This window comes from Bombus vancouverensis, unplaced genomic scaffold (assembly GCF_051014615.1).
Source record: "Bombus vancouverensis nearcticus unplaced genomic scaffold, iyBomVanc1_principal scaffold0035, whole genome shotgun sequence".
Lineage (NCBI taxonomy): Eukaryota > Metazoa > Arthropoda > Insecta > Hymenoptera > Apidae > Bombus > Bombus vancouverensis.
Genome location: NW_027468926.1, coordinates 758,607 through 786,325, shown reverse-complemented (window position 1 = coordinate 786,325; position 27,719 = coordinate 758,607). Strand labels below are relative to the sequence as shown.

The 27,719-nt window shown below is 39.3% G+C and overlaps 1 long non-coding RNA gene across 2 annotated transcripts; it reads left to right on the top strand.

Moving 5' to 3' along the window:
* The first annotated feature begins 7,116 nt into the window (after window positions 1-7,116).
* On the top strand, window positions 7,117-15,301 carry LOC143304442 (uncharacterized). 2 transcript variants are annotated; one of them, XR_013061121.1, is made up of 5 exons: window positions 7,117-7,213; window positions 7,877-8,015; window positions 8,500-8,588; window positions 8,692-8,913; window positions 15,252-15,301. It is a non-coding gene; the product is annotated as an uncharacterized LOC143304442 (long non-coding RNA). The 2 variants fall into 2 exon arrangements; XR_013061120.1 differs by having other exon boundaries at window positions 7,151-7,431.
* The last annotated feature ends 12,418 nt before the right edge of the window (window positions 15,302-27,719 follow it).

Genomic DNA, 27,719 nt, shown 5'->3' with positions numbered 1-27,719 from the left:
AGAAATGTGGTTGTGGCGACATGCGGCCTCGAGAGCGGGCCGAGCCACGTGTGATGTTGCCTCGGAGGTGCCGATGCAATGGGACATACATTGTATTTAGTAATCAAAACTCCAGGCGGAAACTGCCTAGCAACGGCGTTTGGAACTTTCTCGATGCTTCCAACGAGTGTGCCTAGCAACGGCGTTTGGAACCTTCTCGATGCTTCCAAACGGGTATAGAAAACAAAATGCAATCGTACAGGGAGAAAAATCTCCACGAGGCTGGCATTCTTGCGATTGCCTTGGAGAGTGATACATCGAGCGTTTTCGACGATCGCATTTGCGTCTAAGTTAGTTTCGCTTAGTAAGGAGTTATCCCGGTGACCGTGGATTCGTTTGAACTCAAACATTGCTAATAGTATTATTTAATTTAATTATTCGTAGATCGTATTATTCATTAGGCTTAGTGTTTGTTAGACTTATTATTAGTTGTACTTATTATTTGTTAAGCTTAGTGATAGACCTGTATATACGTGTAAATAAAATCTCGGCTTTGTGAAACGATGGCTAGTCCACCTGAAGAGTCGTCGCGCGCCCAAAATTCGAATCGTGATCCGACATCAGAAGTGGGATTAGAACCGTTTAAAGTGCTACAAGAGCAAATGGTCCTTATGCGAGAGTTGATTCAGACGCTAGCGCACAAACCGGGGGAGCAAAGACCGAGTACGGAATCTAAGGATGCAACGTTACCACGTTTTGACCCCGAAGGCGCGGGCGCCGATCCATCCGCGTGGTGCTCTCATGCTGATCTGATTTTGAAAGACCACCCGATGCAAGAGAGTGCGTTACTTTCCGCTCTAAATCGCGCCCTAAGGGGTTCTGCTGCGCATTGGCTTTCACAAATGGTGCGCGGTGGAAAGCTTACCTGGCCAACGTTTAAGGAACAATTTCTTTCGCGTTTTGGTGGCAGAGAGACAGCCGCTTCGGCGTTAATAAGGATATCCAGAGAACGACCGTCGGAGACTGAATCTCCGGGAGCGTACGGTAGTCGCCTCCGCTCCATGCTGCAGATGAAGTTGCAAGATCTAACGATGTCCGAAGTGATCAATGCCCTCGCCCTTTATATGCTGAGTTCACAAGATCGACGCTTTCGGCGACTAACGCTCGCGAATAATATCAGGACGGAGGACCAATTTCATGATGAAATGAGGATTCTCCCTTACAACGATCAGCCGACATTTTCGCCAAGAAATTCACTAACGGAACCTGAAGCTAAACGCAGCAGGCTATCAGTTCCTCGGATGAAGTGCTACCGCTGTGGTGCTCACGGACATAGGAGAACGGAGTGTCGCCTGCAAACACAAACGGGGAAGGAGCAGGATATACGAAACCCGAAGGAAAAACGACCAGCCGCATCGTCGAAGGTGACCTGCTTCAAATGCCACGAGGAGGGACATATCGCGCCTAATTGCCCATCATCGCGGAAAAGAAACTACGATTCCATTGACGAACGCCGGATCGACTCCTGTGTAGTAGAAGCTCCGGCTGGTAGATTAAGCCATCTGGGTGAGTCGTATCCATTTTACTTTGATTCTGGGGCCGAGTGTTCGTTAATCAAAGAGTCCCTAGCCTTGAAATTTTCGGGCAAAAGAATAACCGATGTGGTAGTGATGCGGGGGATCGGGAATACTTGTATTAAGAGTACACTTCAGATTTTGTCCACTGTTCGTATTAACGATCTTACATTGGAGATAGTTTTTCATGTCCTTGCTGACGATTACCTAAAATACGACATCATGATTGGTCGCGAGATTTTGAGCCAGGGATTCGACGTAAATATCGCGCAAGATAGCCTCGTTATTTGTAAAACAAAGGTCGTTAACGCTTGTGGTAAAGTCGCGGAAGATGCGGTCAACATTAACGAGGTTGACACTGATGTGATCGGTAACTATAAAGATCGATTAATCTCTGTTCTCGAAAAATTTAAAGAATCATTCATTACGGGTTTCCCGCGTACTCGCGTCAGTACGGGCCAGTTGGAAATACGGCTAATCGATCCCAACGTCACCGTGCAGAGAAGCCCTTACAGGCTTAGCGTGGAAGAGCGAAGAATAGTACGCGAGAGGATAGACGAACTAATTAAAGCACAAATTGTAAAACCTAGTAATTCGCCGTTCGCGAGCCCTATAATACTCGTGAAGAAGAAGGACGGCTCAGACAGATTGTGCGTAGACTTTCGAGCGCTGAATAAAAATACGGTCGCGGATCGATATCACTTACCCCTTATTGCTGACCAAATCGCGAGATTGCAGAGTGCGAGATACTTCATTAGCCTGGACATGGCTAGCGGATTTCACCAGATTCCCATTCACCCTAACTCGACGGAAAATACTGCGTTCGTTACCCCCGACGGTCAATACGAATACGTGACGATGCCGTTTGGGTTGAAAAATGCACCAGCCGTTTTCCAGAGAGCCATTTTCAAGGCCTCAGGCGACCTCGCTTATTCGTATGTCGTTGTTTATTTGGACGACGTTCTAATAATCGCCGACTCAATAGATCAAGCTCTAGAAAGGTTGCACACTGTACTAAACACTCTCGTAAACGCCGGATTTTCTTTCAATTTCGCTAAATGTTCTTTTCTGAAGACGTCGGTACTTTATTTGGGATATGTAATTCGTAACGGAGAAGTTCGTCCAAACCCGGGAAAAATACAAGCTTTGAATTCTTTACCTGCACAGTCGACCGTCACACAGCTTAGGCAGTTTATAGGTTTGGCCTATTACTTCCGAAAATTTATTCCTAAATTTTCGCAAGTGATGAAACCCTTGTACGCACTCACTTCTAGTAACAAGCACATAACTTGGACGGACAGGCACGAAAAGATAAGACAACAGATAATTTCCGTTCTGACCGACGCGCCGGTGTTAATGATATTTGATCCCAATCGGCCCATAGAGCTACATACCGACGCTAGTTCGGAGGGGTATGGAGCTATTTTAATGCATAGAGTCGAAAAGGAAAACAGAGTCATCGAATATTATAGTAAAAGGACCAGTCCCGCGGAATCTAGGTATCATTCGTACGAACTGGAGACACTAGCAGTAGTAAGCGCCGTTAAGTATTTCCGACACTACTTACATGGACGGAAATTCTTAGTAGTCACCGACTGTAATTCTTTGAAAGCCTCCAGCAACAAAGTAAACTTAAACGACCGGGTTTATAGGTGGTGGGCTTATTTGCAAACATTCGATTTTGACATCATGTATCGAGAGGGTAAACGAATGGCCCACGTAGATTTCTTTTCGCGAAACCCCGTAGACTTGAATCGCCGTACGATAGACAAGGTCGCAGAGAAAGAGATTAATCTGGCCGAGATCTCCGAAGACTGGCTATTAGCGGAACAACGTCGCGATCCGCAAATCTCCGAAATCGTTAATAAATTACAGAACGAAGAGCTCGCGGAAGATATCGCGAATACCTACGAACTGCGATCCGGTACACTTTACCGTAAAGTACAACGAAAGGGCAGAACCCTTTGCTTACCCATTGTTCCGAGAGGTTTTAGATGGTCCGTCATCAACCATGTGCATCAGTCAATTATGCACTTAGAATGGGATAAAACGCTCGAGAAGCTCTATGAGTATTATTGGTTCGAGGGAATGGCGAAGTATGTTCGCAAGTTTGTCGAGAACTGCCATGCTTGTAGAGTTTCGAAGGCTAGTTCAGGTAAAATACAGGCTGAACTGCATCCTATACCTAAGACCGGCATACCGTGGCATACGGTGCATATGGACATAACGGGCAAGCTGAGTGGCAAGAATGACTCGAAAGAGTATGTCGTCGTCTTGATCGATGCCTTTACGAAATTCGTGCACTTATATCACACACGCAAATTGGATTCGCTCAGCGTTATCAAGGCACTTAAGTCCGCCGTGTTTTTGTTCGGTAGTCCCTGTCGGATAATAGCAGATCAGGGTAGATGTTTCACGGGCCGGGAGTTTCAAGAATTCTGTGCAAGCAAACAAATCAAAGTTCATTTGATCGCGACCGGTGCAAGTAGGGCCAATGGGCAAGTAGAACGTGTTATGAGCACGTTAAAAAATATGTTCACAACGGTAGAAACGACCGGGCGTTCATGGCAAGACGCGATCGGGGAGATGCAATTGGCTTTGAATTGCACCATCAACCGCGTAACCAAATCGAGTCCTTTAGAGTTATTGATTGGTAGAGCAGCAAGACCGTATGACTTATTACTACCTGATAACATCGAGGAAAAAGAAATAGATATCTCCAGTGTAAGACAACAGGCAATAAAAGAGATGGAAACTAGTGCTAGGTATAACAAAGAGAGATTCGATAAAACCAAAGCTAAATTAGTTAGGTTTAATCTCGGTGATCTGGTACTACGCCGAAATGAAGAAAGGAACCAGACAAAATTGGATCCAAAATTCAGGGGTCCGTTTGTGATATCGGAGGTCCTGGAAGGAGACCGATATACCTTGAAAACACTGGATGGGAAAAGGTCATACAAGTACAGTCATGACAGGTTAAGGAAAATGCCGGATAGTCGCATTCCTGCGGAGTTGGATGTCTGTTGTGATGACGAGAACAGTGACCATGGCGATGTGAGTACCCCGATCCCAGAGGATCGTAGAATTATATGAGCCCAGGTGCTGCCATGGGACGGAGTTCAGTGCGGTCAAGCACTGGGAGTGACGATGTCACGAAGCTGGGAGCCGGTTTAGTACCGACAGCGACAATGCCACGAGGTTGGAGCTGGTTTAGTACCGATAGCGACAATGTCACGAGGTTGGAGCTGGTCTAGTACCGACAGCGACAATGTCACGGATTTGGAGCTGGTCTAGTACCGACAGCGACGATGTCACGAGGCTGGAGGCGGTCTAGTGTTGACAGCGATCGTGTTACGAAGCTGGTTATGTAACGAACTTTGAGAGTATGTGCGATTCGAAGGATGAGACCCATTTGGGTGTGAAATCGAGAATGGTCCGTCATGTCATTACGACCCGACTGAAAGCACGCAGAATGCAACTGGCACTTTGAATGCTAATCACAATGACACTAATCTTGTTTCCTTTTGTTTTGTTGACGAAGGTACACCCGAGGACGTGTGATAGTCAGGATGGCCGTGTCGGAGATGAAAGGAAAGCCGAAGCCCTTCCTTGGAAATTTTGGGAACATCCTCTAGTACCTTAGCCTAGATTTTATTATAGTTGTAATTGCTTAAGATTTGTAATAAGCGAGATTGGGTTCGAGGTGACAATCGGTCGCTGAACGTAGCCACGGTCACGGGATGGATGTTTTATCTAACGGAGGTCTGGAGTGGTTGTATGTGTTTTCCGAGAAATGTGGTTGTGGCGGCATGCGGCCTCGAGAGCGGGCCGAGCCACGTGTGATGTTGCCTCGGAGGTGCCGATGCAATGGGACATACATTGTATTTAGTAATCAAAACTCCAGGCGGAAACTGCCTAGCAACGGCGTTTGGAACTTTCTCGATGCTTCCAACGAGTGTGCCTAGCAACGGCGTTTGGAACCTTCTCGATGCTTCCAAACGGGTATAGAAAACAAAATGCAATCGTACAGGGAGAAAAATCTCCACGAGGCTGGCATTCTTGCGATTGCCTTGGAGAGTGATACATCGAGCGTTTTCGAGGATCGCATTTGCGTCTAAGTTAGTTTCGCTTAGTAAGGAGTTATCCCGGTGACCGTGGATTCGTTTGAACTCAAACATTGCTAATAGTACTATTTAATTTAATTATTCGTAGATCGTATTATTCATTAGGCTTAGTGTTTGTTAGACTTATTATTAGTTGTACTTATTATTTGTTAAGCTTAGTGATAGACCTGTATATACGTGTAAATAAAATCTCGGCTTTGTGAAACGATGGCTAGTCCACATGAAGAGTCGTCGCGCGCCCAAAATTCGAATCCTGATCCGACATATATATATATTGTTTATTTTTATTTTTTTTTTTTTTATAAGTTTCGTTTGGACCTGTTCCTTTGTACGAAGACTGTATCCCTGTATATAATATAATATATATGTCGGAGATGAAAGGACACCGGAACCTTCGGATAGCCCCGCAACATTGCAATCTAAAGTCTACTATAACTGTAACTAAACTATTGTAGTTATTCAATCCGATTGTAATTGTTCAAGATTAGTGACGGTGAGCTTTGGCTCGAGGCGACAGTCTGTCGCCCAACGTAGCCGCGGTCAAGGGATGAACGCTTTGCCCAACAAACATATGGAATAATTCTATAGCTCTCCTTAAAAGAGATATTCGTGGCGACACGCGACAGTAAACATTCCAACGGTTTCTGTCCCGTGGCTCGCCACACGCAGACCCTATTCTTCGAGTAAGATGATTGCCAGATGTCGATGCGTCTCCGCAGTACATGTTCGGCTAGCCCGAGGGCCCGTAATAAATCTTAAGGTTTAGTTAACTAAAGTCCTTCAAACAGACAAACAGTCTTTGTCCCAGCTACGGGAAGATAGGGGAGACATATTTTTTAACGAACGGCGTCTCCCACTAGCAACTTTCGCTCGAGGGCGGCTAGCATCTTTTTCTAACCACCGATATGGAGATTGACCAATTAGCAGCAACGTCAATTTCCCTTACTTCCTAAACGAAGGCTTTCCTCGACGAATCCGATGATCTCGTGTCCTTAGACACACCCCAGTATAGTTTTCCTCTGTGGAATCATCGGGACGGGACGGGCATTCTTTGACGCGCTCCCGTCGACTAAAGAGTAACGTCTTTACGCTCAGCAATTATCGTTTACGAGTCAGACTTAGATTCAGCGAGAACGCCTATCTGTCATCCCGTTGACCGCGGATTCGTTATTGAACCTGAGATCACTGTCACTAGTGTCGCGAACGTCTCACCGCCGTGATAGATTGTCAAATCTGTGTTATTCATACCTGTGTCTATAAATCGTATCTTCGTCACACCGCAACGATGGCTACCTTCAATGAAGACTCCTCAAACACCGACAACCCTATCCCCCCTGCTTCTCCGACATATATAATATGTTATGATTATGTTAGTTGTTATTTATTATATATATATTTCCTTATCTCTCTCTTTTTTTTGTTTGTTTTTTTTTTATTAGTACCTAACATTGCTATTATGATGCTGTATTACATTGCATTGGCTATTATTTGTATGTGCGACGAATTTTTCAACATGGCCGCTCGCGTGTCTCTTTGGTATGGCGTTGGTTTAATGTCAACAGTAACGTGTTGTTGAAATAGCTAATTAATTGTTAATCATTATAATTTTATTTAGTAGTGTTTTTGTAATATTGTTTTGTATTTCATGATATTGTCTGTGTCAATACCGTGTGCTACTTTAATGTGATAGCATGGATTGTATTGTCACCGAATTTCAATAGTCATTGTTTTGATTATACGTGACTTGCATTTATGTAAGTCTTGTTTAATTTAGTTAATGTTTTGTGTATTGTGTTACCAGTTATTTTCGTGTAGCATAACTTTATTCCTCTGCACCGAGTTCAGTCATGTCTTGTTGTTAATATTTAGTTAGTCTATCTTGATTAATTTCTAACCTATTTCTGTGTTTATGGACTTTTCTTATTTTCCCTATTAATTTATTATTGCATGTACTTGCTATTTGTTATTATTTTGTGTATGATATGAATTAGTTTCCTTATTAGTGATTAAATTTTATTTGTTAGATTGACATTGTAATTTCTAACCCATTTCTGTGTTTATTAACCTTTCTTATTTTCCCTATTAATTTATTATTGCTTGTACTTGCTATTTGTTATTATTTTATGCATGATATGAATTAGTTCCCTTATTAATGATTAAAATTTATTTGTTAGATTAACATTGTCTGTAATTCTTCAGATTCTGCTCTTTCGATGCTGCGTCACTTACCTGGATCGTTCCCACAACATCATCCGATTCTTTGATATGCCTTGGATACTTACTACGGCTGCCTTCTACTACGGCTGCCTTCAATCGTCTTATATCTGTGGTCATAAAGGTGGTGTTTAATTTATTTAATTCAATATGTGTATAATGCATTGTATGTGCGACCACTATTGGGCATTACAAAATAACATAACAATACTACGTAGATTAATGCATAACAAAATATCCTTTTACTCCGGTTATATTTATTACTAACTCTCAATTAATCTATCTTGATTATTTTCTAACAGCTTTCTATACTTTATCAGCTATTTTATTTCTTCTTATTAACCTGAGAAATTCATGCATGTACACTTCCTTGTATAGTGATTAATTGTTCACGAGGTAGGTTGTACTTTCATTGTTATTCGTTGAACTAACACGTTTTACGTTCAAACAGTAATTGGAGCACTCGTAATAAACCTTTTCTTTTCAAGTTTCCGCTATCTGTGTTATTCAACGAACAGTGCCATGCTTCCACAGTATTGTTATAACATTTAGTACTGTTGTATTTTGCATTAAGGCAATTGAAGTTAATTTGTTCATTTATTTTTCAGCTGGCTGTTGTACATGGTGTTCCGCAAACAGGGAACCATAACCTATTTTGCACGTAAACCTTCTCGTATGATGATTACTTGTTCACAAGGTAACTTTCACTTTCACTCTTTTAATTATTTATTGAATCAACACGTTTTATATTCAAACAATGATTGGAGTACACATGATAATTTTCTTTTTTTTCTTTTTAGGTGTTCGCTATCTGTATTATTCGGCGAACAGTGTTACACCTCCTTTTGATTTATCCACAATATAGTTATAACATTTAGTAACCTTGTATTTTGCACTGAGACGATTGAAACTAATTTATTCACTTATTTTAGGTAGCTGTCGTACATTATGTACCACGAACAACGATCCATAACCTATACTTGCACGTACACTTTCTTGTATGTTGATCACTTGTTCACAAGGTAACTTTCACTTTCACTAGTTAATTATTCATTGAGTTAACACGTTTTATATTTAAACAATAATTGAATCACATATAATAATTTTCCTTTTCTTTTCTTTTATGTTTTCGCTATCTGTGTCATTCGACGAACAGCACTGCAACATACACTACGGCACTACGTTGCCCACTGAAATCACTTTATTCATTGTTTATTTCGATTATGCGCTAGTTTTAACTTGTTTAAGTGCACCGTTCGCGGAATCCCATTTTTACTTCAATCTTGACGTTTTGGTTCTGCAAGATTTCTAGCACTTTGTGTGGTCCAGTATATTGATCGGAGAATTTTCCTTTACTAGGTTCTTTTAGTAAATATATCGAATCTCCTATTTTAAAATCTTGAGGGTTGATTCGTCGATCGTAATATTCCTTTGATCTTAGTTTGGATTTTATCAAATTTTCTCTTGCCATTCGTTGTACGGTGTAAATTTTATTGAACAGATCTTCGAGATATTCTGAGTATGTTGGTTCCATGTTCTCTTCGATTATTACTTCACCAGTAGGTTCTCTGGCTAGATGTCCAAAACTAATTCGTGCGGGGAGAATTTCGTTCCTTTCCTTCATTTTAGTTTTTATTTTGCGCCAAGACGCAAGTTTACTGACATCGATCCAATTATCCAATTGCTTGCTAATAGCATTCAAAATACAAATTTTTGAAAGTGCCGCAGCCATATTAACCCAAAAATATTTTGTATATAGTATAGCGTGATACCATCTATATTTTCCTGGGGGAATCATAAGATCAGCACTACCTACTATGTTACCTACGTCAAATATTAGATGTAGTAACCAATAAAGTATTTTTAATCCAATTATAATCCAATGGCTAGTGTATTCAAGTTTTTATATATATCTTCAACTGGTGATTCCCTATTTTCTCCCTTTTGATTTCTCTGGGCTCGTTGAACTTGCGTTTCTTCAGCTTGAAAATGTTTAGAATCCTTTTCCTTAGTTACCCTTTTTCCTTCTTTATTTACTTTATTCACAACACCTTTATTTTTCTCTACCTTTTCAGGATGAATAGTTTCACTGGAAGTGCTTATTATAATTAAATTATTATGTATTTGTATGGAACGTTTAGGAATATTTTTGGTAGATTTGGAATTATTCTTTGAATTTTTATTACAAACCTTTTTGCTTATAGATTCTGTTTTGGATTTAGGGATAGCTATATTTTTATTTTCTATAGTGTGATCTTCCTTGCAATTTAATGATTTGGCTTTGAGTTCGATAAAGTTTCCTTCTGATGGTTTTATAGAAGTTTTTGAGTGAGATACACTCGCTATCTCTTTTCCTATTATGGTTGAGACATTCACGAAATTCGTGGAGTCTTGCTTTTGTATCTTTGCCAAGTCGAACGTGGAGAGGCAATTCGCACTTCCCAGCGGGTCCAATATCTCTGTGATATTATGCAGTGGATAAGCATTGACTGTCGTCTAGTCGTTCAATTTCCTAGTTTCTGCTTCGTCTGAAAGTTCTTTGGCACTAATATTATTTATCTTGTTTGGTAACTCAGGAAATTTCTCACTCATGATCCTGTCTATGGTACCGTGCGTCCTCTTATTATTTAACGTGACATTATCCCTTATCACAGCAACGGAATGGTGTTTGCATTGAAAAGTTGATTGGTTGAAATGATCAGCATCTCTCTTTTGATTTAGATCTCTATCGAGGTATTTATTTATGCATTTTTCTTCCCAAATTATTGCTCTTGCTTCTTTTCTAACATTTTCTTCTATTCCCGGGTTGTTTAGATGTTTCCGCGACGGCGGTACAAATCTCCAGTTCTGGCGGTTGTTTCGGTTATAATTATTCGAAGGTGTCGAATGTTGGTATCGAATTCTATTGTTCACTTGTTTTAGTTCTCGTGTTGCTTTCACGGCTTGGCGGTACGCATCGTCCAAGGATTGGTATCCTGCTATCTTTACTCGTAAATACACCTCGTTTGGAAGCCCCTTAACGAAAGCTTCCCTCGTGTCTCGATCTATCCTATCTTGAAATACGGTGCCGTACTCGTACCTTTCCCCGTTCATTATCGCCAGTCTGAGATCTTTGACGCGTTCTATCTAGTCCAAAATATCTTCTCCCGGTCGTTGAAATATTGTAGCTAATTCCCCTTTACATTCGTTAACCGTTTTTCCCGGACCGAACATATCTTTTAATTTATTCCCGAAATCGTTTAAACTTATTACTTCTGTGTCTTCTATGGCGAGAAATGCGTGTCCGCGAAGCTTATTCGTTAATAATTTTACTAACTGAGATTCTTGATGCCTAGGAACCATGTTTCGTGCGCGCTCGAATGCTCTTAAAAATAGAAATACCGAGGGTCGATGTTCGTCGAACACTGGTACTGTCTCTATTGCATCTTTTAATCTTAATTGGTTGGGGATTAACTTCTATCGGTATTGTCGCTTGGGAAATTATCGGCAATGATACGGGTGTCTTGATTTCTTTTTTTATTTTCAGTGAACGCACATCGTCTTGTAATTTATTCATTGTTGTACTCATGTCGCGAAAATTCGCATCCCATGCTTTAAGTTTTTCCGACAACATCAAGATCATGTCTTTGTCCAACGATTCTAATTTAGTCGACATTATTTCTTAGGTATATATTTTATCGATAATCGTAACAACTTTAATTCTTTGTGGAGCGAATCGAACCGTTTAAACCAACTTTAATCCTCCGTGAAGCGGATCACACCGCTGCCACCAAAAATTTAAATCTCTAATGTTACGTATCAATTTGTTTGTTTAAATCGATCAAATCTTAAGTTTAAATTTTACTGAAAAATTTTTTTTTTCGTTTGAGTTTGAATTTAATCTGAAGGGAAATAAACTGAATTGATATTATTGTGTATGTAATACTGATTTAGATTTCTAATTAATACGGTAGTTGCTGCCACCAGAAATAGTCTAAGGACTATTTCAAAATATTTTATTTTTTATTATTTTTTTTCGTTTAATGGGTAGCGTTAACTGACGCTTAATGCAACTGGTAAACGATTTCCACTTTTCGGCTAACCTGCTATGTGCAGGGATATTGGCACGGGAGAGGATTAAAGCTGGGAACAATAAATATTTGTCCTCGTTAAACGGATTTTTATTTGAATGTAGAATTGCTTAGATTATTACCTTTATATATATTTTATTAGCCGGATATATATATTTTAGCGTTGCTGGATTGGATAGGAATGTGAGATTTTTCGTTGTTTTATATAAATTTATTTTTACGTTTGACTTCTTCTTCTCTTTTAATTTCGCTGTAGTAGTTTGCCGTTAGAACCGAAACTCAATTCATTTACTACGATGGATTCTGTTACCATGATTTTCTTGCCTTTTGAGTTTAATAATCGAGGATGATTCTAACGATCCTCTCTGTGTGGGACTCGTGTGATTTCGCAAGCCTTGCCCAAAGACGGGTAATATATTACCAACAGTGGGAGGAGGAATGCGAAGATCGATGGGTGTTTTCGATAATCGAAAACACCGTTTGCACAAGCCAACACAGCGAACGATCCTTTGGTTAAATTTTCGAAGTGAAATTATTCTGCTATTTCTCTCTTACAATCGCATGCAATGATGGCAAGAATATCGGTTAATAGCAATGCCGGTATTGCTCTTAATTTTCGATTGACCCCGACGATGTATTTAATGGTCCTCTCTGTGCGGGACTTGTGTGATTTCGCAAGCCTTGCCCAAAGACGGACAATATTTTGCCAACAATGGGAGGAGGAATGCGAAGATCAGTGGGTGTTTCAGTAGCTGAAAATACCGTTCGCACAAGCCGACACAGCGGACAACTCCTTTGTTTAAAGTTTAAACAATGTTTCTATCTTCAAAACCGTTCACGAAAATAAAACGAGATCGATGATAGGAAGTTCTAATTCGATTCTCGAGGGCAACGAGATTATCAGAGAAGAAGGAAATTTTCAAAATTAATTTTCTTACCTTGAGGAGTAGGTGCTGTCTGGTGCCATTACCTCAGCTGCTCCGGTGGTCGTCGAAGTTTTTGTTGGGTTTATTACTTGAACTCGAATATAGTTTACTATCAACTTTTACTTTATTTATCTATTTCGATACAGACTGAACAATTTACTAACTGGATTAATACCGCAATTACAATGCGCGTTTCTGTCTAAGCGATGAAATGAGGACTTCAAAGATAAAATCTTTCTTTTACTTAGTCGCGGTTGTCTTTTCTTGACCGAAAAACTAAAGACCCCGAAACGCAAAATACTATACAAGAGTTCTAAACGCAATGATGAGCGCAATAACGAACGTAGTAACAATGAACACAAAATATAATGAGCACAAGAATAATGAACGGTAATAACAATGATCACTATAATAATGAACGCAAGAATAATGAACGTAATACGAATGATCCGTAATAACAATGAACACAAAATATAATGAGCGTAATAAGAATGTTCACCAGAATAATAATGAGCGCTGCTCTATGTTGCTTCGCTTATTTATAATGCCATCCCCCACGGGGTGGTGGTCCACTGGGGGTACGCTTCCGTGGGAATCGGGATGTTGCAGTTTGAGTTTCTTGGAATCGTACGTGACAAAATGTAAATTCCGTATTTCGACTTAGTTTTTATCGGTCCTGTGCTTCTGCTGAGCTAGCGTTTAGGAGGCTTGAAGCATTCCATGCTGATCTAGTCTTTTCCGCGAGAAACTTCTATGTTTTGTACCGTGGGAATTACCCGTGTTTCTTCGGCGCGTGCAAGGGCCGGCGGCTGCAGCATCATTATCACCTCGATGTTTGCTCGGGCAACACGCGCAATTCCGCTGCTCTCCCACAACAAGGACCTCCTTCTTCGAGTTATTTTTCGTAAGTTTGGATATTCGCATATTATGGTTGTTTTTGCGATTTTAATGTTTTTTCCTTTTTTGTTGTTTCCCTAGGCTTCGGTGATCGTCGTTCGGACAATGTTTGCGGAGGTCTAGGCTAAGGTACTAGAGGATGTTCCCAAAATTTCCAAGGAAGGGCTTCGGCTTTCCTTTCATCTCCGACATATATATATATATATATATATATATATATATATATTGCATATATATATGTCGGAGCGGACATTAGAATTAGGATTAGGGGCGTGAAACGAATCTTCGTTTGGGTTACATGTTGTCGTTATGCAATAGAGAAGACATTGACTAGTGCAAATACGATTATTATAGAGCCGGACAAGTAACCGTGGTAGTTAGGCACTCGAGAAACTAATGACAATGATCCTAGGTACAATAACGAATCCGCGGTCGACGGGATGATAGATGAACGTACTCACAAAATCTAAGTCGGATGCGTGATATTCACTGGTCGTAAAGGGTTACTCCTTTCATCAGTGAGATCGCGAACGAGAATGCCTTTCCCGTCCCGATGATGCCACAGAGGAAAACTATAATGGGGTGTGTCTAAGGATACGAGATCATCGAATTCGTCGAGAAAAGCCTTCGTTCAGAAAGTAAGGGAAATTGACGTTGCTGCTAATTGGTCAATCTCCATATCGGTGGTTAGAAAAAGATGCTAGCCGCCCTCGAGGGAAAGTTGCTAGTGGGAGACGCCGCCCGTTGAAAAATATGTCTCCCCTTTCTTCCCGTAGTTGGGACAAAGACCGTTTGTCTGTTTGAAGGACTTTAGTTGACTAAACCTTAAGATTTATAACGGGCCCTCGAGCTAGCCGAACATGTACTGCGGAGACGCATCGACATCTGGCAATCATCTTACTCGAAGAATAGGGTCTGCGTGTGGCGAGCTACGGGACAGAGACCGTTGGAATGTTTACTGTCGAGTGTTACAACTATTTCCTTTTCAAGGAGAGCTATAGAATTACTCCATACCTTTGTTAGACAAAGCGTTCATCCCGTGACCGCGGCTACGTTCGGCGACTGACTATCGCCTCGAGCCCAAGCTCATTATCACAACTCTCGAACAATTACAATCGGATTGAATAACTACAATTGTTCAATTACAGACTCCAGTGTTCTTTCATCTCCGACATATATATATGTATAAGATTTATAAAATGAATGCTCGGTAAAATGTCTGTGATAAATAATTCCAATTAAAATGGAAAAATTTTTAATTGCATTGCTTCGACTATACATATACATATACTTAATGTGACTTACTTTGTATGAGAAAAATTCTGTTTGTCAATTCGATATCGAGAGCTGATAATGCTAACATATGATGAAACGATAACAGAAGAATCCGAATATTCAGAACTTTTCACGATATATGTTAAATAATATTATGAAATAAATTAAATAATTACCCCGCATTGCTTCCAGCGTACGTGTTCACGATTCTCGGCGAAACCGAATATGGCAGCAGGAAATCAGCCAATCACCTTGTTTATTCGACCAGTCGCGGGGAGACGTAGTCGCTAGGAGAGACGTCAACGGGAGTCGTAAATTCCCGTTACGATTATAACAATCGACACCACGACTTGATCGATCCCCTGATTTCCGGTGAGATAATAGGGGTGATTGAGTTTGTATAACACTGTGATTCACAGAATTATAAATTATATATTTCCAACACTTAGATTACACTGATGAGCATAGATAGAGAGATAATCACTTATCGCACGAAGATAAGATAGATATGTACGTTAGAGCAGAGCTCTTGTAATTGGATTCAATGTATTAGTGGACGTAGCACTATAAGATATTTAGGAGAGGAAATGTAGGCTCGACAATACCGAGACCGACTCTCGCGTTATGCTTAGACTGCCCCGCTGGGCATTAGCGTATACTTAGTAGTTGACTTTTCCAACGATGTAGAAGAAGTGAAGTTGAGTGACGATGCTGTGTCACAGGAAAGCTAAGGATGGGTGTGTCTAGCGCACGGGACCATCGGATTTGTTGGTGACGATTTTAGTTAGGAGAGTGAGGGAATTGGCTTCGTTGTTAATTGGTTAAACGAAGGGTCTTAACCGCCCTCGAGAGAAAGTGGTTAGTGGGAGGAAAGTTGCAGCATACGTGAGAAAAACTAACTTTCCCTTGTCACGCCGTGGTAGACAAGAGTCTTTAGAAATTCCTCGGAAACAGACGTTTGTTTGGTTTGAAGGACCTCTACTAGGAAATTCCTGAGATTTATGGAAGATACTTAAGGCTATTGAGGGTACGCCGTACGGAAGAGCGGACATCTGGTGTCCGTCTGGCCCGCGGTGTGTGACCTGGGCCAGGCAGAGGGTCGCCCGGCGTAACACACAACTTCGGAAGAAAGCAAAGCGCGGGAAGAAATCGCGGCATCCAGCTTCCTGCGAATCTATTCTTGATCTCGATGTAAGCAGTAATCTTTCAATAATCGTTTTGCAAAATGGCGTGCCTTAAACGAAGTGTATAGTAAAATTCATATTTGAGAGACGCATAAATAAACGATATCAGGCTATTTCCCGCGAGAAATTCACGTTCGGTTGCAACATAACATGTCACGTATGTATTTTCGTCGAAAACTGATTTCGAGGGACGTGTATATGTACGTATCAAGTTACTTGGCGAAAGTTCAACGACAGACTGTGACTTTAAAACAGTAAGTATGTAAGCCTATGTTTGTTGTCCGAGAATTGGAAGAATCTGTCATGTTTTGTTTACGTCGGCTGTAATGGAGTGGTGTTTTTGTCTTGTGGTAACTGAATATTTCAAACAACAAACTCGAGGTTTCAATCGATCTTCGAAAAGAAGTCATACCCATTGGCCTTGGGTGAGTTGTGATTTCATTAACTTTTTAATTCATAATTGATAACATAAGGTTATTGTAAGACCGATGAAAATATGGATAGCAACCAATTGCAATTGAATATCTGGCCTGTCTTGCACTATTGAAATTTTGCAAGTCACTAAAGTTACCAGCATTAATATGTTCCCTTGCACAAGTTTGACGATAAAACAAATTAAATTTTACTAATTGCAAGTTATTTGATTATTCTATTTAACGAAAAATTATAAAATCATAAAATAGAATTCTATATAACCTGTAAATCGTAACTTGTCAATCTACTAGTACATATATTATAAATTGGTAAACTTTTGTGTGTGGGGGAGGGGGTGCTAGATGTAACACTGATGCGACATTTTGAAAAAATATTTAATTATAATCATGAAAGGCGTTATTGAAATATTGAATTTTTATTAATGTTCCTTGCAACTTCGAGTTTGCGTACTATATTTAAAATGTACATAAGATATAAAGTATATTGACAAGTAACAGTCACAAAATTGTTTCAAATGAGGATAATCATCCTAATATCAACTTATCAATTGTGATCTGATAAACAAGAATTCAAAATACAGTTAAACTGTGTTCTACATACAATAATCTTTTTCGGAGGAGATTTAAATATATGAACATATTGTGATATTTTGTCCATAATAACATGAATAATATAAAGTTTCGTATTACATATACTCTATTTTTTAATATATTCTGCATATCTCATTTTATGACAACAGACAAGCAAACTATATTCCCATTATAAGCTTCGCTCTAATTTCGCATCGTTTCACCTGAATATATCGTGAAATTTCATCCCGTCAAAATTTTGCGTCAATCTTTTTTATCTTAAAGGATTAAAGACAGTTGCAAAACGCCACGGTGTTTCGGGGTTTGTTTAAATTTCCGCCAAATGAAAAAGAAGTTTCGCGAAAAATGGTAGTTACTAACGGCACGTCTGGTTACAATTTTCGTTTACAATACTTTTGGCGAGTAAATATGACGTACTGGGTCGATACTAAGTAGTCGGTTGTCCCTGAAATTTGAACTGTTGAGAACGAGGTAATAACAGGGTGACTGGTTTGTTGCTGTGTAACGTATACACGTTTCTGAATAGTTTTCTACTTTAAATGAAATTAACTGCTACCCGACGGAGTTTCGACGTAGCGATAAACACGTCACTGAAAAAAGCGACGAATGGGAATGGAAAGTACGTAAAGATTTTTTTGACAAAATAAAGAATCATTTTGTCAGATTTCAAGAAGAGTTTGGGTAAATTCAATTTATGCTCTTTGCTACTTGACTTATGTTTATAACACTAAAAGTTATCTTTACAAGCAGCGAAGTGATTTAGTTTCATCCGTAGTTCGGTTGCTTCCAATTTTTTCATTTTCACATTGCGTATTACAATATTGATGTTAAAATATTATTATAGAAAAACATGTTAGCAACTTAATTTTCTATTTGTTCTTTTCTCTGTTTTCCTTATTCTGTTTTTGGATTTGTGGTGGATGATTTAAATAATGACGTGACGAGTTGATACTTGATATTGTCAAATATATTTTAAATTATTCCAAATACAAAATTAATCGCACGGGAGACAAAGATTTTGTAACGAATCCTAGCGGCTGCCTTTTGTCGTTCACGCGCTGTTGCCGATACCGGATGCGCTAATGTCACGTAAAATAACAAAATAAAAAAAGAAATTTGAGGTGAAAAATAAAAAAAAGAAACTTTATTTTTTTTCTAACAACAATTCACTTTACAATCCACTTCCAAACTCTAGGCGTGACTTTCCAAGACTGAAGCTCTTATGATTTGACTTTCGATCGAATCCGATTACTTTCTTTTGTCATCCCTCAACATCCCCACCATGCATTTGCATTTGCTAGGCGTCCGCGACCGTTGCCACGTGCTCTTTCTTCTAGAACCTTCGGCGGAAGGACCGTTGGGATGTTGATGGTTCATTAGACACTTCAGCGATATTGCCGCCGATTGTCGCCGAGTGCCGCCACATCTTTATCTCCATCGTCAGTCCATCGGATTTGAAGTATGCCGGTCGTGACACTAACATTGTGGCGTCAAAGACGACGCGTTTTTGACTCGCGAAAGGCGTTTTCGGTTTGCTTCGACCACTCGATTCGCCGCGAACAGCTCGTACGTATCTTTGTTCGCGGATCCGCGTAGTTTGTTACACGGGTATACGTTTATATTGACACCGGTGTTCACGAGGAAAGAGATCCTTGGTGCCCTGTCCGTCACGAAAATGCGACGGGATACTAAAGCCATCGCCACATGCCGCGTTTACGGACGGCTGGTCTCGTTTCACTGGGTCCAGTTGCAAGGGGCCCGGCACTTCCTTGCGCGGTCTCGAAAGGTCTCGTGGTAATAGCAGAGACCAGACTTCTGCGGTCTGTCCTTCGAACTTGATATCAATCTTGCCTTCCGTATGTAGAATAACGATGTGAGGTGGATAGTGGGTGAAGGTGCCCACAAGAAATACTCTTGATGTTCAACAAAAAAGTTAATTAAATTATTAACAATCAACAGTCAACAATTTATGATCAACAATTAACGATTAACGATTAACTGTCAACAACAATTAACGATTAACGATGAACGATCAAAAACAATCAACGATTAACGATGAACAACAATCAACGATTAACGATTAACGATTAACTATCAAGAGTCAATAATCACGTATCTCTAATTACGTTTGCTTCGCTATGACGCTTAACCTTTCGCACTCCGCAGCTCGGGGCAGAATGAATCTTTGATTCGAAACCAAATGGATTCTTTTCTTTGTTGTCCCTCGATATCTCCACTACGCACGCGTTTATTAGATGTCCGCAACGGTTGCCGCGTATGCATTCTTCCGAATATTCGGCGAAAGAACTGTAGGGATATCGATGGTACATTAGGCGTGTCGGTTTTACGCTTTGAAGGTATAGCGCTTTGTGTCGCGAAGCCGTTGGAAAGTTCCATGGTCGAGTGCCACCACAGATGCATGACGATTAGATACAAACGCTTCAAGTATTACAATTAATAGCTGATACAATTGCAACAAAACAGATGTCCTTTATGCAAGACTACTGAAATTACACAGCTACAATAAAATAAGGAATACGTCTGTACTATGGGAAACATAAATAAATATACACATAGTAGCTTATACAACATGTATGTGGAGGACGATTAAACGCGTTGTTGATTAATGACCAGACGAGTTGATACTTAGTGTAGTCAAATGTATTTAAAATTATTTGCAGTACAGAATTAGTCGTCGTTCGCTTAGTGTTGCTCGATATGTGTATACAAGGTAATGCTTACGTTCGTTCGATATTAATTCGCTATAAGAATGTTCGATACTAACTGTCTTAACGATCGTGTTCTTTTATTTATACTCGGGGGAGTATCGAAAACTTTAAATTCAACCTCGGTTGACGATTGCACGTAGCGGCAACATTGTTTTGCCCGGAGTTTGTTTATCGTTACGCTTTGCTTGTCACGTAAAAGTAATGGGAAAATAATAATAAAAAAATGTTGGGTTCTTGAACCAGAGTTCGAGATACCTCTATTCTATAATAGGATTACAAGTGTGCGATTAAACTGTTACCGAAAGACTGAAAGACTCGATCAAGACTCAGCCCTTCTAGATGTTCGTTTATCTTATGCCTACGTGCCGAATTCATAATCCTTTATTTTGGGAGTCGGTGTCGTGTGCAAGGCGGTTCAGGTTTCCTGAGTCGGTTGGAGATATTTGTTGACGTTACATTCCCCCAGTGTTAGAGTGCGGCTGGTCCTCCAGACTCTTATTTTCGGTGTAGTGCCTCCTTTTGTATGCCCTTTTGGAATCTTACATGCCTTGCTTCGAGGATGACTGAATTGGTGTCTTCAGGTAATTCTCCTAATGGTTGTATTTCAGGTGTGGAATATGTGTTTAAAGGTGCGCTAGGTGTCTCTATTGGTCTAGAGATATTGCTTATACCTGTCTTCTTTTTTTCTTTGGTTTTACAACATAATACACGAATACATAATTTGGAAGGTAGGCATTTGCTTATAATATCGAATAATCCTATTTTGTTAAATATACATATGTTCCTAGTAATGCTAGATCAATATAACTAATAATTTATAAGACACTTAGTTCCTATTTCTTAAGACTTCTAATTCTATTATCTATTATCTATTCTGTTCATAATTAAGAGAATTTACTTCGTTGGTAATTTGATTGAGGTGCATTCTATACGATTATACATTATTAATGATTTTTGGAGCGTTTTCAATTTTTGTTAGGATTTCTTCTAGACTGTCAGTTAAGGGTAAAGCTATAGTTTTGAGATTTGTTTTGTAAGTTATATTGGTTTTTAAGTTATTGCTTTCATAAAAAAATTTATCTATATTTTTATTCATTAATTCTAAATTATCGTTATCCAGAGTTACAAATAGACTTCTAGAAATGGATCCAACAAAATTCAATGACCCTCTTCGGTAACAAGTGTGTGTCATAAATTTAATATGCATGATTAAATTGTCTAAATTTCTCTTGCGAGCGCGTGTAATCATTTCATTGGGATACGGGCATTCACTTTTAAAATGTTCTGTTAACATTAGTCTAAATCTTTTAATTTCGCTGAGTTTTGCATATATATCCTTAATGTCTAAACCTATAATTACGTTTACAGATTCGCTATATAAGTATGCATGAGCTAATTTTTCTTGATATATAGAACTACCGTTAAGGGGTATAACGTTTAGCTTAGCTAACTATGAAGAAGGTGAAGATCGTCCTGGAAAGTAAGGTTTAATACGGTTACCATGTATTTTCCTAATCGAGTGATTTACTATTATTTCATAATAAGGGGTTTTTCACTTTTTCAATGGTGTATGGCCCTGGCCATTCAGTATCTATCTTGTGTTCTTTATGATCGTTATGAATTAATACTAAATGTCCTTCTTTAAAAATAGATTGAGGTTTGGCAATTTTAGAGAAGTTTCTAATAAATTTTCTATAGTATCCAGCTAGCCCAAGGAATGATTTTACATCAGTAGGATTTTTTGGTAGTTTGAAATTCTTTACTGTTTCTATCTTTTTAGGGTTAGGTTTTACTCCATCTGCTGTCACTACATGTCCTAGATATTCTAATTCAGGCTTTAAGAATTCACATTTATCTGGTTGTATTCTTAGACCTACTTTCCCGAGTCTTTGGAATATAATGACTAAGTTTTTAGTATGTTCTTCTATCGATTGCCCGAATATAATGATATCATCGAGATAAACGAAACAATGATTGTTAATCAAACCTATTAACGTGGTATCCATCATTCTTTGAAAGGTAGCAGGTGCGTTCTTGAGCTCGAATGGCATTCTATTATAGTGGAAGTGTTCTTGTGGTGTGCTAAATGCAGTGTATTTCTTTGAATTCTCGTCCATGGGTATTTGATGGAACCCTGAGGATAAGTCTAAAGAGGAGAAATATTTCGCATTTCCTAGCTGTGATAGTATATCGTCAATGTCAGGTAGTGGATACGCGTCTTGGTCTGTTAGTTCGTTTAACTTCCTAAAGTCAATCACTACTCGCCACTTTTGTTTCCCTGATGCGTCGATTTTCTTTGGAACGATCCAGACAGGAGAGTTATAGGGGGGTCGGAGGGTTCTATAATCTCTTTGTTTAACATTTCAGTCATCTGTTTATTTATTTCGGTTTTATGATGTTCGGGAGGACGGTAGGATTTTACGTTGATGATCTTGTTAGGTAGATGATACATTTACACTGTACACGTGAATGTGTGTGTAAGCGTCAGAGGGCGTCCAGGTCTCAGTAGAGACAAAAGACGATTGGAGGCTGTTAGGAGAATCTAGAGGAGGTGGTTGACAACAAGCGTGCGTGCAAGAAGGTTATCGAAGTCTTCAGAGTGTAATATATATATGTGCCGGAGCGGACATTAGAATTAGGGTTAGGGGCGTGAAACGAATCTTCGTTTGGGTTACACGTTGTCGTTGTGCAATAGAGAAGACATCGACTAGTGCAAATACGATTATTATAGAGCCGGACAAGTAACCGTGGTAGTTAGGCACTCGAGAAACTAATGACAATGATCCTAGGTTCAATAACGAATCCGCGGTCGACGGGATGATAGATGAACGTACTCACAAAATCTAAGTCGGATGCGTGATATTCACTGGTCGTAAAGGGTTACTCCTTTCATCATTGAGATCGCGAACGAGAATGCCTTTCCCGTCCCGATGATGCCACAGAGGAAAACTATAATGGGGTGTGTCTAAGGATACGAGATCATCGAATTCGTCGAGAAAAGCCTTCGTTCGGAAAGTAAGGGAAATTGACGTTGCTGCTAATTGGTCAATCTCCATATCGGTGGTTAGAAAAAGATGCTAGCCGCCCTCGAGGGAAAGTTGCTAGTGGGAGACCGCGCTCGTTGAAAAATATGTCTCCCCTATCTTCCCGTAGTTGGGACAAAGACTGTTTGTCTGTTTGAAGGACTTTAGTTAACTAAACCTTAAGATTTATAACGGGCCCTCGGGCTAGCCGAACATGTACTGCGGAGACGCATCGACATCTGGCAATCATCTTACTCGAAGAATAGGGTCTGCGTGTGGCGAGCCACGGGACAGAAACCGTTGGAATGTTTACTGTCGCGTGTCGCCACGAATATTTCCTTTAAGGAGAGCTATAGAATTACTCCATACCTTTGCTAGGCAAATCCCGTGACCGCGGCTACGTTCGGCGACTGACTGTCGCCTCGAGCCCAAGCTCATTATCACAACTCTCGAACAATTACAATCGGATTGAATAACTACAATTGTTCAATTACAGACTCCGGTGTTCTTTCATCTCCGACATATGAATAGCTGTTGTGTGCGAAATAAAGTAAACTATTTGTATTTTCGAATCCTCTCTATACCTTAACATGGTAGCAGAGCGTGGTTACTAGTTTTGCAAGCTATTTAGTGCGTGGTTTTTAGTCTTGCGAGTTTAGTAAGGGAAGAAACGTTCAAAGAATATAAAATAAAAGAAAGAATACTTGAAGCACGTAGGAACGCTTGAGTAAAGAATAGGAAATCAATTAAAATGGAGAGATCGGAAATTATGCTATCGATATTTGATGGTGAGGGTTACGGTATGTGGAAGAAAAGAATAACAATGTTTCTGAGATATAAAGAATGTGATATTGTTATAATTAGAGTGAAGACTGAAACAGACAATCCAGACTGGGATAAAAAGGATCTGAAGACGATAAATATAATTTACAGTGCCTTCTCAAATAGACAATTAGAATATATTAGGGAAGAAAAAACAGCGTATGAAATAATGAAAAAGTTCGACGAAGTGTACTTGAAAGAATCGACGGCACTAGATCGTATGCAGAAGGAGATTGGAGAAGATAAGTCTTGATAAATACAGTGATTCAGCATCGTTTTTTAGCGATTTTGAAAAATTAATAAATGAATTAAAAGGTGCAGGCGCAAAAGTGAGTGAGAGGGAAAAGCTGAATTACATGATAAATACGTATTACGTCGCGTAACACTCTACCTAGCCCAAGCCACACACCGCGGGCAAGATGGCAACCAGATGTCTTCGGATACTCACTGCGTACCCTCAATAGTCTCAAGTATCTTCCATAAATCTTAGGAATTTCCTAGTCGAGGTCCTTCAAACTGAACAAACGTCTGTTTCCAAAGCATTTCTAAAGACCTTTGTCTACTACGGCTTGACAAGGGTAAGTTGGTTTTTCTCACGTATGATGCAACTTTCCTCCCACGAACCACTTTCTCTCGAGGGCGGTTAAGATCCTTCGTTTAACCAATTAACAACGAAGACTATTTCCCTCACTCCCTTAGTCAAAATCGTCACCAACAAATCCGATGGTCCCGTGCGCTAGACACATCCATCCTTAGCTTTCCTCCGCCACAGCATCGTCTCCGAACATCACTGATCTTACATCCTTCGAACAGTCAACATCCTTCGACCAGGTTTACACCCGAAGATCAGTCAGTCTCAATCAAGCATCTCGTCAAGCGGTCAGCAATTCGAATACAGTGAGTCGACAAATCCATCAGTATACACGATAATCCGTCTAGAGACTCAGGTCGCACTCATTCGTAGTCATCTCATAACAAATATTCATTTTGTGTTACACCGAAGTTGTTGGTTTGTGAAAATATATAATAACCTGTTAGCAACAGCGTTATCCTTCATTTAACTACCCTTATTATCCTAAACGAAATGAGGGATCGAGCGATTCGCGGCGTTGATTAGCAAATCGTAACGGGAATTTACGACTCCCGTTGGCGCGCACTTCGAGATCGCGTCTCCCCGCGAACGTGCGAAAACAATACGTTACCCGAAGAGTATAACTACATAGCGGATATAATAGATGCAGTGAAAGAAGAGAAACAAACGGTAGCGTGCGTGAAGAATAAAATAGAAATAGCGGAAAAGAAAGATAAGTCTAATCGAGGAGAAATGAAAACTAATGCCTTTGCTGCACAAAAGGAAGGAAGCTTCAAATGTGGAAGAGTGGGATATTTTGCATGAGAGTGTCAAAATGGCGTCCAAGCGGGAAGCAGTAACAGTTATCGGCGTGGGTCAACACGTGGTCGCAGCAGAGGAAGAGGAAACAAAGGCAATATGAACAGGGAGCGTGGAAACTTCCATCGTCAATCAGCAGCCAGCACGAGCGAATATGGCAACTCAGGAGCAGGCACATGGATGGCAACAGCGCACGCAGCACACAGCAGCGAGATGAACGAGATAAGTGGTAACGAAATAACATGCCTATTAGATAGCGGTTGTACCGATCACATTATTAACGATGTAAATTATTTTGATAAATCTATCGACCTTAAAGAACCGGTAAATATATATTTGGGCGATAATAGATCGATAAAGGCAACAAAAGAATGAAATGTTATAAGCTATTTTGAAGCATTTGAAAAACGAAATAAAATAAATATGAATAAAGTTTTTTATGTGAAAAAAATGTCCGCAAACTTGATTAGTTTCGGCAAGTTAACGGATAATAATAATATGGTTATTTCAAAAGGAAATATTGCAAAAATAATAGATGAGAACAATAAACTTACAGCTTTAGCGGTCAAAGAGAATGGTACATATAAAATAAAAAGTATATTGAAAGGAAGAAGCACTTAGTAAACAGTGGCGAACGTAGTGATGAGTAAAAAGGAAAGATGGCATAGGATGCTAGGACACGTAAATTTTAGATACTTAAATATTTTGGGCAAGTAAAGAGCAGCTAGTGACAGGCATACCGAATAAATTTGAAAAGGAATTGTTGAAATGTAAGGTGTATATAGAAAGTAAAATTCATAATTTATCTTTCAAAAATAATCGAACTAGGGCTAGGGAGATAATGGAAATTATTCATACGGACGTGTGCGGTATCTTTAAGACTACCGGATTAAATGAAGAGAAATATTTTATTTTATTTATCGATGATTATAGTAAAATAGCTAGGATTTATTATATAAAATCAAAAGATAAGGTCTTTCATTCTCTCGTACAGTTTGTAAATGAAGTTGAGAACTTAACGGGCAAGAGGTTAAAAATATTAAGATGCGATAATGGAAGAGAATACTTAAACAATCGAATTTATAAATTTGCTAGGGATAAAGGTATCATAATAAATAATTGTCCAACCTACGTACATGAATTAAACGGGACAGCGGAAAGGTATAATAGAACAGTGATGGACATGGCGCGTTGCTTGTTAACGGAAGCGAAAGTACATAAAAAGTACTGACCGGAAATAGTATGTACAGCGGCGTACTTGAAAAATCGAAGACTAGCAAACACTGCAGAGAGAAAGACACCTTTTGAAATATTCTTCGAGAGAAAACCAAGTGTTGAAAATTTGTATCTATATGGAAGTAAAGTTTTTGTAAGAAGGCCAGAACAAAAAAGAGTTTCTAAATGGGATAAGAAGGCAGATATGGGAATTCTGTTAGGATATAGTGAAGTAGGTTAGAGAGTCCTATTAGGTGTAAAAATAACAGTAGCGACATGTAGAGGTCGTAGAAACAGACAAAAAATGTATCGGTTTTGAGGAGAATTCATTCGATGCAGTTAGCGATGATAGTAAAGATAATTATTTATTGGACAGCATGAATAAGGAAGAGTTAGAAAGTAGAGAAGATGAAAATGATAATAGTTCTGAAAGCTTAAAGATTCCTAGGAGATCTACACGTAATAAGAAAACTCCAGTAAGGTATCCAGAAAAGGAAAACAGTAGTGAGATTCACGCAAATTATTGTAGAGTAGATATCCTTTGTACATTTGAGGAGGCGATTTGTTGTGAAAATAGTGAAGATTGGAAACAGGCTATGGATAAAGAAATAGAGTGTCTCTATAAAAACAAAACTTGGAAATTGGTAGAGAGGGTAAAAGGCAAAGAAGTATTAGATGTAAAATGGGTTTACACGAGAAAATCAGATGACAGGTATAAGGCTAGATTAGTGGTAAGAGGATTTCAACAAAGAAACGTAGTCGTTGATGACATATATTCTCTTCTCTTCTATCATATTGTTGTCAAAATGGATTAATCATTGAGCAAATGGATGTAAAAACTGCCTTTTTAAATGGCGAAGTAAGTTCGGAGGTATATGTAAATCAAGCAAAGGGATATGCAGACGGAACGAATAGAGTTTGTAAATTATCGAAAGCGCATTATGGGTTAAAAGAAAGTCCGAGGGACTGGTATGAGTGTTTTGATAGGTATGTGACGACATTGGATTTTAAGAAGAATAACATAGAGTTGTGCCTATATACTCATGGAGAGGGCGAAAATGTTGTTTATTTGCTAATATATGTAGACGATTTGTTAATCTGTAGTAAAAACAAAAAAAGGATACAAAATGTAAAGAAGCTATTACCTGATAAATTTAAAATGAAAGATTTAAGTGAAGTAAAAGAATATTTTGGAATAAATATAGAGTATGATTATATAAAAAATGAAATGAAACTAAGCCAAACGAAATACATTGAATCATTAGCGAACAA